Source organism: Nipponia nippon, unplaced genomic scaffold (assembly GCF_047370975.1).
Source record: "Nipponia nippon isolate SJK-2023a ecotype South Korea unplaced genomic scaffold, ASM4737097v1 scaffold_37, whole genome shotgun sequence".
NCBI lineage: Eukaryota > Metazoa > Chordata > Aves > Pelecaniformes > Threskiornithidae > Nipponia > Nipponia nippon.
The window spans coordinates 2534568-2549415 of NW_028262355.1; the positions used below are offsets into that span (position 1 = coordinate 2534568).

The 14848-nt window shown below is 46.3% G+C and overlaps 1 protein-coding gene across 5 annotated transcripts in view; it reads right to left on the bottom strand.

Annotated features, from left to right (window-relative positions):
• ATP8B1 (ATPase phospholipid transporting 8B1) overlaps positions 1-9722 on the bottom strand; it is a 42736-nt gene extending 33014 nt beyond the window's left edge. For 2 of the 5 annotated variants that reach the window (XM_087772728.1, XM_087772724.1), the window contains exons 1-2: positions 9590-9722; positions 6384-6520 (exon numbers count right to left, since the gene is read on the bottom strand). The gene's annotated coding sequence lies outside the window, so the exon portion shown is untranslated. Of the gene's footprint in view, positions 1-4024; positions 4077-6383; positions 6521-8796; positions 8870-9589 lie in introns of those variants that run through there. The other 3 variants (XM_087772725.1, XM_087772726.1, XM_087772727.1) reach the window with 3 other exon arrangements.
• Between the last annotated feature and the right edge of the window lie 5126 nt (positions 9723-14848).

The window sequence follows — 14848 nt, forward strand, 5'->3', positions numbered from 1 at the left end:
CATACCTGTTAGTCATCAGTGCCTTCGCAACATGTGCACAGCTTACAACCTGCCGTCGTCTCCTTAGCACGTTGTTCTGCACAACAATCTCACATGTTCATGCAGTGCCTAGTACAACAATTCCTCAAACCTTGCCACGGACTGTTGTTTTAGAACATAACAACATCGGTATTGTAAGCAAGAGTTATAAAACAAACTCAAACAGTACAAAAAGCAAGCTCAGAGAGACCTGTCTGAACTACCATAGGTCTTGGGAGTTAAAATAGGACAAAAAAGCTACATCAAGATGTTTCACTGATATTTAACTATGTATTAAAAAAAGTAAATAAATGAAAAGCCTGATCCTCAGATATCTGGGGTTTGTCCCATATTTCTTCACTCTAGAAAGATTACAAGAGCTACTACATATTTAAAAAAAATAAGGGGGGGTGGGACATGGACAAGTAAATGCAAACAAGCGTCCTGCCTCAGTACGCCCCTGAGCAAAGTCTTTGTTGGGCACCCGTGGAGAGGATCACAAGAGGAAATCTAACCAGCAGCTGGCTCATCACTGCCTTGGCAGGCAGGAGGCAAATACTGAAACTTCCATAGCTGCACCAATTCTGCATTTATTGAATTGTGATCACCTGCCGAGCCATTAACAATGTAATCCAAATACAAAGCCGTCAAGCTTCACATCGTTGTGAAACAAGGAAACGCATTTTGCCAAACCAGAAGGGAAAGTCTTCTCCAATAAAACAGCAAAGCCATAGTTATAAAACACAGTAACACCAATGTCCTGTTCAATAAAATGGGAAGGTATTTCAATCTCTTTTGGGAAACTCCAGTTTGAAGCCAGTACTCTACTTGGAGCTCCAACAATGAGCTAGTCAAATGATACTTGTTTTCCTTGTCAGCAGTGTTGCAATAGAGTAACAGTTTAAAAAAAAAAAAAGTAATTTTGAAATTTCTCCACCCAGGTAGAACTTACATGTTCACCAACTTGCATGTTTTTAAAAGCTTTCCTATAATTATTAGATTTATTTCTTTACTATGTGTTACTGGAGAAAGAAACATTGAAAAACAAAACCTACTCACAGGAGGACTGAATACGCACTTCCAAACGTACAGCTAGATTGCCATGCCTAACATTAATCTCTGGAGTGAGGGTTCCCCCCCAGGACTTTCAAGCAGATGCACAATTACTCCAATTACGTTTTCCCCTAAGAGACAGAAGTAATTATTCTGCCATCTTCAGCTGTACCACATTGGTCATCTTACCAATAACCAAGATTTTAGGCTAAAAAGAGAGCGTGAAACAAAGACAGCCTGTTAGGTAAACAGAGCGGCTGAACGGACACTTGCAGGACTGCAATTCAAACAACCAAAAAAGAAATCAGAGCCCACAGAGTACTTTGATGGCTCTATCAAAGCAGACACCTGCATTCAAGAGACTCAAGCCCACACCCCAGCTCATACCCCGTTTAGGATTAAGAATCATTTTTCATCCACGGGCACACGTTTAAAGAACGTCTCTAACAATGTTTGAGTACTGAAGTTTGTAATTGAAAACACAGTTCATGATCCACTCCTGGGTAAGGTTGCAGTTTTGTTTCTTTTAAAATAACCTGGTCAACCGATATCAAGTCCTGTGCAAGCAAAACAAAACAACCGCTTCCTAAGGATCAATTTATCCGTCCTTTCTGGCAATGCAGATATAAAGCAAGGTATTTAATCCACATAACCATTTCGTAAACCTGACTGTGGCAAAGGGGCTCTGTAACACCTAGGTAGTGCATCCCGAGAGACGACTGGGGTAATCCCCACTTCTTCACACCGCTAACAAACCCAGCAAATTCAGCAGAACTCCAAGGAACAGAGACTGCTTCGGAAAAAGGAAGCTCTGCATTGCACAGCAAAGCACGAGGTACACAGAGGCGCACGTGTTCCGTCTTAAGGCGAGCATTCTCCATCTAAAAAGACAGCAGGGGGCTTCAAACAGAAGGAAAAAAAATCACCTTAAAACAGAACGGAGGCAATGAGCAGCACAGTTCAAAGCATATGGATGGTTCATGCAGTTGACATGCAAAGATTTTTTTCTTCCACCTGGTGGCAGCAATTCATATGGTTATTATTAGCAATTGCTATTTTTAGGGAATAAGAAGAAGATTCTCATGAGTTATGAGATGAATACATCCAATGCAGTTGCTTAAATGCAAGATGGTTTCATACCATGAAACACAGAGGAAAGGGTAGTAAACCACACCAGGAGCCCAACTTCTCACCACACAAACTCTCAGAGGGTTCTGTAAATATCAGGGAGACGAGAAAATACTATTTGTTTTATTTGTAAAGTGAAATTCCTACAGCCACAAAAGTAGTTGCCACCCAGCTTTCCACTGGCTGGTACAAACAACAACTGAGGTAACAGCTGTAGGTGAGCATTACAGGACATCCAGAAGAACTGTTACCTTGGGACACTGCAAGGCAGTCCACCTCCCAGCCTGATAAGCATCAAATTGGTAACATGGGTTCAGTTAATGCTTCTACAGTTCTTGTTCGCTATTTAGTCCTCACACAGCAGCAGTCAGAACTGAAGTCCTTCGATGGCAGGATATTGCATTTCTATTCTCACTTCAGTGATCCCAGCCAAATGCTTTAATAGAGTATCGTCCTTCATTAAAAATGTATTAATCAACTAATCTACCTGTAAAAAGTTTCTACAAGGGAACAGGCAAACATAAAACTAGATTTGCTTCCAAAATATAAGAGACAGAACAGACATGAAATTTTACGGGTAACAAGTGCTTGGACAGGCAGATAGAAGTATCTTCTGAACAACTCAAACCTTCTAGCTAACCTTTATAACATTTTAAGAAAAAAAAGTAGTTACTTGAAATAGCATGAATCAGCACAAATGAGCCAAGGAAATAACCTTCATTCCAAACCCTGCTAAGCTTTGGTTAGATTGCCATGCAAATTACATGCTTTAAGCTCATCAATTTATATAGCTACTTCATATGTAACAGTTAGACTTACTTCATTGAATGACCACTTTAAAATAACTGAACACCCCCAAAATTACACCTTCAAGGGGAACAATTTCTATCAGTCATTTGTTCTGAAACACACTGACTTTTGTACACATCCTTACAGTATGCCATGACTGTGGTAAAGCCCAGCTCTTGAAATGCCTTGGAGAAAGGCAACCTCAAGAGTTTAGATAACTACTTTAAGCCAGCTGTGACTGGAGGCATGCTCTTGCTCGTCTGAGGCAGTCTCCGTCAGGCACCATCAATGTAGTACATTAGAAGTGGGGCAAACTGAATCCCGAAGCTGAAGCCGCAACTCCTCCAAGCCAACCAAGTACACTTCGCACTAGGCAAAAAAACATAGCTTATAATTCAGAACGTATCATAGACAGCGTGTGCCCTTTCGTATCATCCTAAGTGCTCCCAATGACTACTGGAAACAGCATGGCTTGGTGCTTGGTACAACTGACAAGCAGGCTCTGCCCAGACACTGCGGACAATTACGTTGGCTGGCAGCTGACGCAGAGGCACGCCCCAGCTCCCAGGGCTGCTTCAGGGAAACAGAACTCTGAACGCTTCCACCATGCATTGCAAATAGGTCAGCTTACAGCCAAACCGCTCCAACGGAAATACATCCAAGCTGAGGAAACAAGCAGAGGTTTGCTTGTCTGTCAGAGCTCCCACAGCTCAACAATTCCACCTACAGTAAAGACATTCTGGGTCAGGCATGCTTTTCTGAAATAAGTAAGCTCAAACCACACTTGAGAGCGTAAGCTAATCAAAACCAAGGTAGTAAGGAAACAAACTCCTGACCCTACACGCCTTCTTCATTGCACTGTGACCCTGGAGAAAGTTCCCACCTTGAAACGGCCAACACATGCCTAACATGAGGTGACTCAGAATTCTCATCAAAAAAGGTTAAAATTCAAGTGATTAAAACATGGCTACAGATAACATGCTCGTGGTGAAGTAGTGCACCTACAAATCCCAGGACATCAGAACACACATCATACCTGACAAGTCCGAGATCTTCACCACACAACAGAACCACAAAAGATTGAAACAGCGCTTTCAGAGACTCAGGGTATCACTGCAACATCAGAAATCCTTGGGGAACCTGTTTTGTAAGCAACAGGTCTCATATGAGTCAGCTTGGTTGTATTATCTATGGCTGTCCTTCACCCAGCCCCAAGTTTTATACACATATGCATGTAGAAATACACAGACACACACACACAATTTCTAAATATAAAGTATATATATTTTGATTCACAACAGTACCTCATCTCACAGAAAACATTTATAATAAAGGTCATTTCAAGCAATTTCTGACCACAAATTGTGCAGAGGCTACTTACAATTTAGTCTGAATAGCAGAGGTTCATCTCACTTTCCGCAAGCATTAGCATCACAAAGTTAACATCTTGTTGTATGTATTGATTAGAAATTATGCATCTTACACAATCTGTACACTAGCAGAGAATGAGCAATAACATCAGCATTAATATCCACCAGAGGAAGAAGACCCAAAGATGGCTAAACTCTAGTGAATAACTGATTTTTCCTTATCTCCCCTCACCACCAATTTTGAAATTTTAGCGCCAAGATAAAGATCTGGGAATACCGCGTTGCAGACAACTGATGGAGAGTTGCATGTACACAGCTGTATGCTAAGGTGCCGTAAGCCCACAGTGCCTCGCTCAAAACTTGAACGTTATGTTTATCAACTCACCCATGTTTGAAGTGGGAAAAGTGCCGTAGTTGTGCAGAATAAGGACGCTGGAGAAATAAAGACATAAGAAAACTTGCACTGTTATTTCCCACTATATATACAAACTGCTTTGGCAAAACGCGTGTACTAGAATGAGGTTATTCTGCCACGAAGAAATGCCTTGGCACAGTACTGGGAGACAGCTACGGCGTCTCTTTCAGCTTATGCTGCAATCGGAAACACACACACCCAGCCTTGTATGATGTACCGAGGGCACCCACTCATTAAAAAAGGTGTTTCCAAAAAGGTGTTTCAGCTATACCTTTTTAACTGTGAGGATCAAGGACTTAAACTGGACTACTTCCAGGTCTGACAGATTTTTTTATAGGCATCATACACAGCCAACCCTGTAATATCCACAGATCCTTCTTTTACAAGGAATCAACTCCAGTCCCTCTTCAGATGCCATAATGACCCTAATTACCTGCACCATCAGGAGGTAAACACCGGTGTAAAATTGTAACACTTTGGTACCACCAAGCTCTGTGAAATCTTATTTTCTCCAAAAGCTGTTCTTTCCAAACTCGGTTGAAGGGAAGTGACAGTTTCTCCAACGAACATACTGAAGACCCAGCCAAACAAGCTGAGGCACCAAAACCCTGAAACCCCCTGCAGAGAGGTGACCAGAAAGAGGGAGTACAGTTGTGTATTGTTGACAGATGTCCGAGTCCAGTCTTGGGGGGGGGGGGGGAAGAAAGGAAAAAAACCCACAGCATCAGCAGAAGAAGATGAAAACATGGGGGACACCAGCTTCCAAATGCCTTCACTCCTAACACTTCCCATCTCAGTTCTGCACGATTGCACCAACTGGAGAAAAGCACCTCATTTGAAAAACCAAAACAACACACCTTCCTCACAGAGGAAGCACTAGAATTAAACTATATTAAACCAATATAACTACCTATTAAAATTTTAAGAGTGCTATGTATGAAAATGAATATGAAGGACACTCCAATGTAAGTACATTGATCACTATGAGCCAACAGGACTCTACACAAGGACGAGATTAACTAGTCACCAACAATTTAACAGAAAATAATAACAACAAAGAGAGGCCCCTAGCCTACAGTGCAAGTTGCCTGAGGCTAAGCAAGGATGGTTGAAGATGGGCCACTTGCAGAAACAAAATAATAATTTTACCCATTATCTGCACTAGGATTTTTCATTAACAGATATGCAGACTTTCCATCACTTAAAGTCCAAGCCAAGACAAGTTATCTTTGCAGAAGATAATAAAGTTGGTAACCTTTGTTCAAGCTGTAGGTTCAAGTGTACTCTGAAGGGGTTTCAACCTGCCTTTTACAGAGATCACTGTGTTGCCTTTCAAGGTTCATGTTATAAAACAGCATATCTTTGTTTTAATAATGGAAAAAATATTTCTTTTTGTGCACACATAAACCATGTCATATGGCGTGGAAGATTTTTGGAACTTGAAATAGAGTTATTTTCCTAGATACTACCCTCCCCCATCAAAACCAGCAGGTATTTTTAACTGTAAAAAATAAAGGTTACTTCCTGCTAGCAAGGTTGGAGATTACACAGTAATACACCTTTTCTGTCAGCATCTAAAATCGACACTAAAGATATTTTCCTAAACTGACCTTTATCCAACGCAGTTTGTCACTGAACCAAGAGGCTGCATTACACAGGTAGCTTGAAACTCTTGTACCGTCAGTGCACAGAGACCTCCAGCCGCGCAAGAAGAATCCTCTGTATCAGACTTTAAATTAGGCTCCATCTGTAACGAAACAATGTTAGAAAATGGTTTCTAGGCTGACTTGCACCTCACAACACTATGTGCATGCAATAACAGAAGAAAATTTCTTTTGGGCAAATAGTGAAATTAACTTGCCTTGCAAAGCTTTCTTAACAAAAAGAGACATTTCTGGTTAGTTCTCCAAACCCTTTCATACTACCTCCTCTTCCTCCTCTCAGGCAGGAAGTCACTTTGGCAAATGACCTGGTTCTTTCCTTGATTTGTCTCCTGTTTTCTCTACACTGCTTATTCTCCCCCCGCCTTTTTTTTTTTTTTCTTTTAGATGTTGCTTTTGCTTTACGTCTCCCTGTGCACAACTGTACACCATTTTGTAAACAAAAGCATCCATGAACTTGCTGAAACTGTCCATCTCTACTATCAAATTAAAAATATATTTCTAATTTATATAAGAACACGTGAGGAAAAAACACACGGCACTAAACACACCAGTACACGTTACAGAGTAATTTTGTAAGCTTGCCAAAAAGCAAAGGTGCAGCAGCAGCGCTCCGTCACAGAGCACAGCACCTGCAAAGTAGGGATGAGAGCTCATGCACCGTCAGTCTCTAGGGATATAATGAGAACCATGTTCTTCACCTCTGACAAGTACAGAAACACGGAGAGGGTAAGTGATTTGCCCAAGGCCACACGGTAAGTCACAGACAAACCTGGGGTTAGGTTTCAGAAGCTCCTGGCTAATATCCTGCATTCAATTACATCTACACAAAGCATCTCATTTAGCAGAGGCCAGATAAAGGAAACAGCCAAGGCAGAACATCAAACCCCCTTATAATTAAAAGAAAATCAGTCAAACCCCTTCCCATATTTAAATGCAGGTAGCACATTACACTCAGGCCCAATATGATTACCTATGCCATCAAAATAAAAGCCACTACAACAAAAGAGCATGGAAAATAAGTTCTAGCTAATTTAAATAGAGGGCTTTAATGCAAAGCAAGCAAGTGGCTTTTTGAATTCACCATTACAAACTGCGAAACAAGGGACTAGAACATTCACAGGCTGTCTCACAAGGGAGAATTAAATGAAGAGAACAGTTTAGAGGTTGCCGAAAATAATCTTTATGATACCTACAAGTTATCAAAGAGACAAATACAGTTTGGGACAGATACAAAAGCAACCACACTCTAATGTGAACGTCAGTAACAGCAATGCAGAAGCTGACAAGGAAAAAACACAAAATGACCAAATACCACTTGACACCTGAACCAGACTTCGAAGAGAAAGACAAATAAAAAAACAGAACCAAACAGAAAATTGTGAGCAAATCTGAGCCAGTAAAGACACTTACGCAGGGAGTTAAACCCAAGGACTCTAGCAGCAGTGACGGAGGTGGGGACTGTACAACACCCAGGTCAGCTCTAAGTCCCCCTGACTGGCCCAGGGCCCTCTTCGGCCATTTACATCCAGACCCCCCACCACACACACAAGACAAAAGACACCGCACTGTTACTCATTACCAGAAACTATCGCCAGAAGCTCCCTGTACAGTATGCCTTCTTCAGTTTCAAAACGTTTCTGCTGACATTCAAGCCAGTGATGAAATCCTTCATTAGCTGCTCCATTTAACACAGTTCCATTCAGACTCTAAGAGAAGGGATGCTATTTAAGCTATAGACACAAAGAAGTAGGAAACATGACTGAGATACTGATTTTTTGGGGGGTCAAAAAATGCTTTTCATCTCCCAAGTGAGTGACTGACCTCAGAAGTAACTTTTCCAGTATTTTCTGTTGCAGAATTACGACGATTCCTTAATACCGACACCTATTACTGCTCTAAAGGCTGTGTAACACTGACTAATGAGTAATCACCCCACAACCATGAACGTTATTTTCCTCATTTATAGATATGGAGGGAAAAAAAAAAACCCAACCTAGAAGCAGCGCAACTAACCCAAGGCCACAAAAGCAAGTCAACAAAACGGTGGTATCTGCCAGAGCTCAGGAAGAAAGCTAAGCTGCATTTGTTCCCCTGTGCCTTACCTCCCAGCAAATACTTATTCTTTCCTTAACCCAAAGTTTCAGCCTGGGGAGGCTCTGTGGTAAATCTGATGATCAACCGACGCGCATCTTTTTGGGTGGGGGAGAAAGAGAAACGGCAGTCACCGCGAGGGTTTAGATCGACACTGGCGAAACGTGGTGTCCCGTCAGGCACAGGGGTGAGAAGAGCCCCTTGGGCGTGCGGAAGGCATCGGCAGCCCGGCTGGCACCCGCCGCAGCCCCGCGAGCAAAGGCCTCACCTGGCAGAAGGGCCCTCATGCAGACTGCCTCGGCACCAGCCGCCTCACAGCCCCCTGACGAAGCCGCTCTTCTCTGAATTAATATTGAATTGCTGCAATACTCACAGCGTGACTGGACCTGCCCAGCCCAATGGGAAAAGAGCTCCCTGGGGCCCAGCCCCGCCCGGGCAACCGGCGTCTGCAGCGTGAGGCAGAGCCGCCGCCGCCTTCGCGCCCTGAGCCCGCGCCCGCAGATCGAGGCGTTTCAGCTCGTAACCCTCCCAACGAAAACCCATCAGGCTTCAGATTAAGGAGGTGATATTTCGAGAAAGAAAATTGTTTCAGGTCGGCGCCGGTGTCAGCTCTGACCTCTCCCGTGGTGGCAGGTGCGGGAGGAAGCGGCGGGGCGGCCTCTGACAGAGCTCTGCCCTGGAGCCCCCGGCCCCCGCCCCGCCACCCCGCGCTGCCCGGCGGGGCTGCCATACCTGCCGGACGGCGGCCCGCTGGGCGCCCCAAGCTGGCGCAGCCGCTCCAGGGGCTCCCCCAGCGCCCCGGCCCGCCCCGCCTGTGCTCCCCGGCACGGCAGCGCGCCTCGCCGGACTTTGCTACCCGCGCGGAAGCGAGAGGACGCGGGGCTGCCCCGCGGGTGTGACCGGGGACCGGCCCCGCTCCCCTGGTACCGAAGCGCCCGAGCGTCGGCAAGAGCCGCCCGCGCCGCCCCGCGGAGCCGCCGCCGCCCCTCGGGGCTGCAGCCGGCGGAGGCAGCGCCCGGCCCCCGGGAGCGGCGCGGCCCCAGCCCGCCCGCCGGCAGCACCTGTGGGCGCGGGTCCCGGCGCCGCTCGCTCGCTCAGGGCCCTCGCATGCCTCCGACGGCCCCGCTCCCGCCCGGCCTCCCCGCGGGAACCGCCGTCAGACCGGACAAACGGGTTCCCCCAGTTCGCAGGGCCGGCCCCGCCGCGCAGGAGGAGGGGAGGGGCCGCGCCGGCCCCGGACCTGTCCCTGTGCCTGTCCCCGTCCCAGCACGGCCGCTCCCCCCGGCCGATGCCGCCCCCGCCCCGGCAGGTGAGGGCTGGGACTGCGCCGCCCGCCGGGCCGGGCCGTGAGCGGGCCCCGCGCACAGGCAGCGCCGCTGCGCCCGCCGAGGGCTGCAGACCCCCCCCGCCTGCGGAGAGTCCCCCCCGCCCTCCCGGCCTCGGGGAAGGCGGGAGGGGCGCCGGCTCCCACGCAGGGGCTGAGAGAGCAGCGGGGTGGGCCCCAAGGGCAGAAAGGTGAATCGTGAGGGGAAAATGGTGTTAGCGGTAATAAAGGACAAACACAAATCGTCACGGAAGACAAAGAGGCGTCTCCCCCCTTCCTCACGGTGTGCCGTGCAGCAAGGCCGCCCCCGGCTCTGCCCGCGTCCGCGCTGCCGGTCCGCGGTGGTTCTGTCACCCAGCGGAGGTGCTGCGGGCGCTCCACCGGTAGCGCCTTTCCCTTGGGGAACGCGGCGCTCCAGCGCGGGGCGACTCGGGCGGTGTTGTGGGCCACCTCGCCCTGAGGGCTGGGGAGCAGCGGCTCCTGAGCTGCGGTGGGAGGAAGGGGAGGCAGCCCCAGGCCCCCGTCCCCGCCGACGAAGGCCAGGCGCTGGTCAAGCAGAGCGCAGCTCTGTCGGTTCAGGCCTGCGCTGAGGGAGCCTGGCCCCAGCTCCGGTGGCGACTGACTGAAAAGGAGCGCCATGCCAATGGGGGCTGGGGCGACGGCTCCCACCGTCTGCTCCTCACCCCGCTGCGTGCGGGAGAAGCGGTCTGTCTGGCACAGGGACCGCATTCAGCGTGTCCCAGGGCGCTGGGCCCTCCGGGGTGCTGCGGCCTGGGGGAACAGATGCCAGGCACCAAGGAGGCACCACACCTCCCTCCAGGTGTTGTTTTAAGTGACAGGATTACATTATCCCATCTTAATTAGTAGGACTGTGCAGTGTTACAGAGAAAACTTTGTAAGAGGTACAGGACTTTAACCTTTTGGCCTTGTAAAAGGTCAAAATGGACTCCTGGTTCCCGAGTCCTTTTAAGGGGAGATTGGAGAGTTGGAGAACGCTCAATCATGATATTGTTAACACTTGAGGCTGATAGTTTTGCTTATTAATTAAGTAACGAATAAAGCTGTTATGTTTAGGGTTGACAGTAGTGCAATTCTGCTACGTGCTGTATCTGCAATCCTCTTCATTGTATTTTTCTTCTTTCAGGCTGCAGCAAAATACATATAAACGTCTCGGGAGCCTTCTGGGAACTCGTCAAAGGAATGTGACAAGATCTGGCTGTAAGTTTTAATTCAGTGAGTTTTCATAAGCCTTAGTATGTGATCCTGGATGCTGCTGTACTTGGCTGCTAGTTCCCCTGACTTGAAATCTGGAGATTGAGAGTTTTTGCTAGTTTGTTTGTATCCTGGGTTTGTTGATCGGGTCACCCTGTCTCAAAGACCTTCATGCTATTGTTTTGTTGCTGCACACACAGACAGGCACCCACCCTGTATCTGCATTCATATGGCAGCCCTGGCAACCGTCCTGGCTGCAGCAGGTGTCCCAGAACAAACAGCACCAATGGCCTCATCCTGCTCATGCTTTGACCTCCATGTACACTGGTGTACACAGAATAGAGAGTCCCTCACCCAGGAAACTATTTAGAAATGCAGTTTAATGAGAATTTGAGCAGGCAGTTCTTCCCCAGACCACCCGGATCCCTCCCTTCTCCACGTGTGGTTTCCTCCCGACCATCCCACCCCGTGCTATCCCCAGAGGCTCTTCCCTGCATCCCGTAACATGTCTCATGCCCCTTAGGCACTAGCCCCATCAGTCTGTACGGTTATGGTGACCATGATGGGTGTCACCCCCGGACCTCGGGGCTGGTGGCTCTGCAGTGACAGCCCCGGCCAGGGCTGTGCAGAAGCTCTGTTTCTCTGGCTGGGTCATTTGGATGCCCCCCTGCCCCATCTCCTGTGCTCCTTTGTGTGTGGGGAGACGAGGTTTTCAGGGCATAACCTGAGTTAATTAACTCCCACCCCACAAATGTCCTGGGCATACCAAGGCCCAAGGGCAATTTTGAAACAGTGCGGAGTGCTGATAGGAGCCAAGAAATTAACGTTTGGACCAGGTATCGGGAATGGTGGTGTTAGGAAGGGCTGTTTGTGAAGCTGCTGATGGTAGCCCGCACCAGTCTTCGTCACAGGAAGAATTGTCTAGACTTTTTATTGTTTTCCAGAAATCTGTTTCCTGGAGTGCCATTATAATTTAAAAGTTTACTATATAGCCCAGCTTCGAGCAAAATGGTCACTAAATGTTCCTAAAGAATAAAGAAATATTTTTTTAATTATTATGAAATTTTTACATGCACTTTTATTCACGAATAATACAATTTATGGCAAGTGAAATGCAGATATGTTTACTGATCTGATTAAATAGAAAAAATGGAAAATATTAGCTGTCTCTTGAAGTAATGATGGGAACTGTAACATAAGCCAAATGCTCTAGTGTGTAATATGCTCCTTCTGCAATAACGCTTTCCATTTTTCGCTCAGTGGCTGGCCACTGTAAGTTAAACATGTGCGTCTATCATGTTTTCTTTCTACACCAGTACAGCTTCTTTATTTTCTTTTAAATGAAACTTTACTTTTTTATTTGACCTTATTTGTATAAGTGAAACCTCCAAAACTCCACTGGAAATCGTTTCAATGCCTTCTGTTCCTGGTTTTGTTTTGCTACACCTGTCCTGGCAACTCCATTTTTAAAGCTGTGTATGCTAATGCAAATGGAGACTACAGTACTATATCTTGTTAAAGACAGAGTAAAAGCTGCTTGTTATGATATCATAATACCTGTTTGTGATGTTTGGATCCGTTCTTGTTGTGGGTGTATCTCTCTTCTGTGCTTTGTGTTGCCACTGTTGATGTGTTCTGCGGTACCTACAGACACTGTGAGACCTCCTGGGCGGAGAACTGAGTTGTATGCCCGGGCGCGGTGACCAGATTGTTGTTTTGTTCTGCTGATGTGATGACCGGGGAGGTTTGGGTGTGTAGGCAGGCTGAGGCTGCTGCCACACGAAGTAGCTGTCTCTGCTCTTGCATCCCGGTTACACAGTACCATCTCCTTACAGCGCCTTGCTTGTCAGTGGCAAAAATCTTGTGCTGTCACAGTGAACTGCATGAAGGGGATTAATGAAGCTGAAAAAATCACTTCTGTTTTTCTGCTGGTTAAAATTTCGCCAGGGCTGGTTTCCTGATCCAGGTTGTTCAGATTATCTGTGAACTCAAATGTTTGCATTGTATGGAGCAGAGTGGTACAGTGGTGGAGGAAAACAGTTGGGGAAGTTGCTCAAAATTGGAAAGACATGACATTTGGGCAGCAATACTGGTTTAAATGCACACCAAGTACGGCTTTGGGGTCTTTGCTATGTTGTCAATTTGCAAGGTTTGGGTTAATTTCTCCTCAAGAACCAGCTGCTCTATTCCAACTCCACTTCTTACCCACAGAAGGTAGTGTCAAAGCTGTGGCTAGCGCTTGCAAGAATTTCCAGTGTTGTCACCCGTTTCAAAACCACCTGCCTCTTGGGCTGAAACTTTCCATATTGATCAAACCTAAGTGGAATGAAAAGCTTCTTCGTACATCAGAATATTTTAGTAATGCAAAATCCCCTTGTCTTTCAATGAGTAAGGAGGAAACCTAATTCCCTGGAAGGCATCTGGTTTGCTCCCCTTCGTGCAGGCCCCCTCCTGAAGAGGACATTATCCATGTTTAAACACGGTGAGCTTCAGGTGAGTGCGTCCAGGAAATAGTTTCCGTGTGGCTGTAGCGATACCAGCATCTGATCTGTTGTACCTTTGTTACTCAAGTCGTATTACAAAAATGAATGCGAAAGACCACAGTAGAATTTCTTCTATTCTTGAAATGAGAAATGTACTTTCTACCTTAACATACATTCTTAGTTTGGCATAACACTAGTCTTATCATTGAACAGGTATACAAGCGGGGGGCGGGGGGAAGAAAAAGCATGGTATCTTGCAGTTTTTTAATCAATACACCATCAAACCATCATATCTTTTGATCCCTTGCTGCAGGCTTAGCTAATAAAAGTGTGTTTGATCATTACATATATGGGAGAACCTGGCTGAGGTTAGCACTGTTTAGCTGTTCATTTAGGAGTAGCTGTTGCAGAAATAGAATCTGCTCACTTGTGGATGCTGCTCTATAATAAAAGTGATCTTTGTTTTGGACTGACAGATATGTAAGAGATTGCTTGGTTTATTTTTCAGTAGCAACAATACTCAATTTTCCTGTGCCAGAAAAAGTCTTGTTCAAATAGACTTTTTTTTCCTAGACCTAAAATGTGATGCTGGATTCCAAAGTTGTGTCTTTCAGCACCTTTCTCTTTTGCTACCTGCCTCAAATTCCTCACACAGGAATAAAACCAAAGTTAATTAAAAATCAGTAACATTTTGGCTTAACAAAGCAGCAGAGGTTTACTTATGCCTTTGACAATTCCATTTTTGTGCAGGAAGTTAATTCATGTCCAGGGCTGAATGTTTGGTTTCTACATCATTTTCCATTAGGTGGCTGTATGCACAGCTAGGTTGGCATGACGCCCTTTCAGGAAGAAGATTATAGAGATAAAAAAGCCCCTTAACAGTGGTTGATTGCTAAGTAGTGATTAATGGCCCAATCCAAGTATTACTTTTTACACTTAACAAAGTACTGGTCCGTGCTTGAAGGAAACGTAGCAGCCGTTCCGTAAATTGTGGGCATGATGAAGGAACTGAGGCTGCTGCCGCTCACCTGATCCTGCTTGGTCCCAGCAAATATCTCCAATTCTGTTTCTGGATTTTTCTCCTATATACTTCCTTCCTTTCCCTGACTCCTCAGTCTCATCTTTCACTCAGGCCCCTTTGCCCCAAAATAGCAACATGCTCTAGTCAAAAGGCACTCATTTCTGCACCATTGCTCCTTCTTTCTTTCCCTCCCTCTACTCCTGTTTGTCCCATTCTGTCAGTGTTTGGGACTCACCACGTCAGATACGAGATTTCCTGGGAAGCTGGGAGGACTTACACA